This window comes from Megascapheus bottae, chromosome 13 (genome assembly GCF_031878675.1).
Source record: "Megascapheus bottae isolate mThoBot1 chromosome 13, mThoBot2.hap1, whole genome shotgun sequence".
Classification (NCBI taxonomy): Eukaryota; Metazoa; Chordata; class Mammalia; order Rodentia; family Geomyidae; genus Megascapheus; species Megascapheus bottae.
In genome coordinates this window covers 55,965,796-55,970,556 of record NC_143521.1, presented here as the reverse complement: position 1 = coordinate 55,970,556, position 4,761 = coordinate 55,965,796, and positions in this window count along the sequence as shown.

The following is a 4,761-nucleotide window of genomic DNA, read 5'->3' as shown; positions in this document are numbered from 1 at the left end:
CATTGATACCCTTTCTCACATTTTTCTCCCACTTTCTTTCCTCCCAACCCCTCCCAATCATCTTGCTTTTCCCTGTTTCTTCTCTATTTCAAATAAACAAATAGACATATATACAATATACCATGTATCAAAGTCAGATACAGTAACAAGATGAGATAAGCCATAAGGGGAAAAAAACGAGAAAAGAAATAACTTCACATAGTATTTTAAGAACAACAATCACAAAGATAAACCTCTTGTTTCCATATCCTGGAATTCATTTCGCTAGCCTCATCCTCCATCTGGCAAGGAATTTTTTAAAAATAACTTATTCCAAGACATATCATGTAGAACAGTTAACTAAATACATTGCTGTTTAAGCCCTGGGCTCTAATTATGACTCTACTCATCATTTGATATAGGAATCTGCACAGGATGCTCAATTTTGGCTTTGGAATTCATGTACTCATTTAGGAATTAAGGGTAGAAATATCATTCTTATGGGACTGTATTTTAAGTAACTCCCTACATGTTGTTGCGTTAGACCAGTGCCTCTTATTCCCGCTTACTTCCTTATGTCTGACACAGAGCACTTGCTACATTTCTCAACAAAATAGGGGCAGAATGGGGAAGGAGCAAAGCAGTCATAAAATACCATGTTGGTTTCTGAAGTTGCTGTAACATAGAGCCACAGACTGAGTGGCTTATTATGTATTGCCTTCTAGCTTCTACTCATTTTGCCCCATTTAATTCAAGCTCTATTTCCATGTAGTGATATTCCTGGTATTTAAATGCATACATACACACATACACACATACACACATACATACATGCATGCATACATACATACATACATACATACATACACACATATATGTATAACTATGCCCTTGGCTCATCCAACCCTTGCAAGTACTTGTTTTCTGGTGTTTATTTTGTTGAACAATGATTATATTGAGTTCTCCCCTGAATTTACCATATACCAATTCATTCACTTATTTACACTTGCATACTACAAAAAGTATTTACTTATATATTTATAAACCAATTCTAGTTTCCACATATGAAAAAAAAACATGCAACCTCTGTCTCTGTCTGGCTTCACTTAACGTAATTTTTATCCAGGTCCTCCCATTTCTTTGTAAGTGATTCAATATCATTCTTTCTAATCGATAAAATTCCACTGTGTGTGTGCATATGTATCATATTTTCTTGACTCATTCATCTTTTGAGGGGCATCTGGGCTGATTTCACACCTTAGTTGTGGTGACTAGTGCTCAAGTGAACATGCTTGTGCTAGTGGCTTTACTGTATCTTAGTTTAGAATCGTTTGGATAAATGCCCAGAAGTGAAATTTCTAGAATACAGGGTAGTTCTATGTTTAGTTTGTTGAGGAACATCCAAACTGCTTTCCAGAGTGGTTAAACAAGTTTACATTCCCACCAATAGTGTATTAAGATTCCCTTTTTCCCACATCCACACCAGCATCTGTTATGTGTATTCTCCTTTTGTCTTCCTCCCTCCCCACTCTCTCTTTTCTTCTTTCTCTCTCTCACTCTTTCTTTCCTTCCTTCCTTCCTTTCTTTCTTTCTTTCTTTCTTTCTTTCTTTCTTTCTTTCTTTCTTTCTTTCTTTCTTTCCTTCTTTCTTTCTTTCTTTCTTTCTTCCTGTTTGCTTGCTTTCCTGCTTTCTTGCTTTTTCTTTCTTTTTACAGTTCTCAGACTGGGACTCAGATTCAGTACCTGGTACTTTTGCTCACTGGCTTACACTCTAAAAACTGAACCACATATCCAACCCTAAATGTTTATGCTTCTAGTTATAGCCATTCTAACTGAGATGAGGTGGATCTCAGTGTTGTTTTGATTGCAATTCCAGATATGTTGAACAGTCTTTCATGTCCATTGGCCATTTTAATTTCATATGAGAAGAGTCTATTTAACTAATTATCCCACTTACTAATTTAACTGCTGATAAAACTGTTTAGCTTTTTATGTTCTCTGTATATTCTAGATAATACTGTTTGATGTTAGCCAGCAAAAATCTCCCATTCTATGAGTGTGTTTTCAGCTTGTTGGCTATGTCCTTTGCTATGAAGAAACTTTTTAGTTCATTGCAGTCCCATTTATCAAGTCTTTATTTTATTTTCTGTGCTTCTGGATTGTTACTCAGAATGCAATTTCCTGGGTCAAGGAGTTTTAATGTTTCTCCCATTCCTTCCTGTCATAATCTCATGGTTACAGGTCTTACTTTAAGGTCTTTGATGCTGGTACAAGGTGATAGGAGATTGTTTCAGTTTTCTCCTCCAGTTTTCCCAGCTCCATTTGTTGAAGAGGCTTCTTTCTTCCAGTCTATGGTTTTTTACTCCTTTATCAAATATTAGATGACTATAGGTCTTTGAGTTCATTTCTGGGTCTTCTATTTTGTTCCATTGCTCTTCAGCCTTAGAGACTATGGCTTATGATGAAGGATTATTTCAATTTTAGTGTGATTTGTTATCACAACTATTGTATTAAACTTACTATTTTGAATTATTTTAATTTCCTTTCTGGGATATAGCTCATTTGTTAGGAAGTGGAAAGACTTAGAAAAAATCATATTAAGTGAAGTAAGCCAGACTCAAAGGAACTTAGGCTCATCGGTTTCCCTCATTTTTCATAATCAGTAGAAAACTTGGTCTCTCCTAGCAGAGATTTGCAATAGAGCAAAACCTTGATACAAAAGGCCATATAGTATGATGCTAAATGAAAGGATCTCTAGGATATAGAAACATAAGCCATAGAATGAATGATTGTTGTTCTTAAGGTACTATGTTATCTCTCATCTCTTTCGCTGTCCCTTGGTTATCTCATATTGTTACAGTATCTCACTTTGTTACCTGATATATATATGATATATTTGTATTTGGTTATTTGAAATTGGATAGGGAAGGGGGGAAAACAAGATGAGGGGTGGGGGTGGGGGGAAGGAAATGGGGACCAAGACATGTGAAAGGGTATCAATGTATGGGAATTAATGCATCATCTATCTGGCAAATATCATGTAACCCTTCTATTAATTACAATAATAAATATATGAAAAAACAGACATTTTTTTCACAAACAGATTAGGTGCTCAACATTGAATATATAATATTTCTGAACAGATTCTTAGAATTTGTACAAAAATTTTACTCAGTGATCTGTATTACCAGAATTTTATATCTGAAGATAACTTCAGATTTCTTTGTTTTGGAATTCTTGTTCCATTGATGGTGTGACAGGTACAAATTTATTTCTGAATCTTCTACTTTATTCTATTAGTCTTCAAGTTTGTTTTGTACTAGTGCCATGCTGGTTTTGTTACTATGTCTCTGTAGTATAATTTCAAATTTGGTATTGGGAAACCAGCTTTGTCTTTTGAAAATGGGATTGTTATGTTTGTGATTCTACATAAATTTCAGGATTGATTTTAACCCCGAGTTTTGGAGAATGATATTAAACTTTTGAAGGGGATTTTAATGAATCTGTAGCTTGTTTTTAGTACTATAACCATTTTTGTTATATTAATTTTGCCAGTCTAAGAGCAGGTGGAGACCTTTTTAGGCTATTGTGAATGGAATTCCTCTCCAGATTTCTATATCAGCCTGTTCATTTCTTTTATATTTAGGCTATTGTGAATGGAATTCCTCTCCAGATTTCTATCTCACCCTGTTCATTTTTATATATATATAAATGGTAGTGATTTTTGTATTTGTATTCTACTCTGTTGCCTGTTTTGAGTAAAATCTTCAAGGTTCTTTAAAAATAGGATTGTGGGACCCTGAAATGTACATTGGAGATATAAATATAAATTTATGCTAAGAGGATTGGATATCTATATGATGAAGACTGAAACTGCACCCCTATGTCTCATCTTGTACTATTATGAACTCAATGCAAGTTACAGAAAATGGTGGGGAAAACTCTAGAACATCATGGTTTAGGCAGTGACTGAACAGAACCCCAATAGATTAACAAATACAAGCAGGATATACAAATAATATCATGTCAAACCAAAAAATTTCTGCACTGCAAGGGAAGTTATCACTAAACTGAACAGACAGCCTACAGAATGAGTAAAAAATGTTTTTGTTTGTTGGTTTTGTTGTCAGTCATAGGGCTTGAACTCTGGGCCTACCCCCTGAGCCACAGAGCCACTTCTGGTTTTTAGGCATTAGACATAAGAGTCTCACGGACTTTAGTTCCCGGGCTGACTTTGAACCTTGATCATCAGATTTCAGCCTCCTGAGAAGCCAGGATTACAGGCGTGAGCCATCACGCCTGGCAATGTATGTGTTTTATATCTGGCACATACAGGGAGTTCAGAAAACGAAACTTCCAAAGGACCAAAAATCCAGTTAGTAAATAGGCAAATGAACTGAACAGACAATTCTCAAAAGAATTACAGATGATCTACATATACATATATACATAAAGAAACTGGCCATACAAAATGACATTGAGATCCTGTCTTACTCCAGCCAGAATGACCCATGAACACAAAGAGAAGACATGAATAAGGATAGGTAGGGAGCTGGAGTTGGGAAGGGACATAGCCTTTAAACACTGTTGGTGAGAATGTAAACTAGTGTAACTACTATAGAAATCAGACTGGAGGTCCCTGAAGAGATTCAAACTAGAACTACTATACAGAGCAGTGATGCCACTCTTGTGCATGTATTTGAATAAATGTAAGTCCGGATACAATAAAAGCATTTGCACACTGATCTTCATTGTAGCATGGTTCACTATAGTCATACCATGG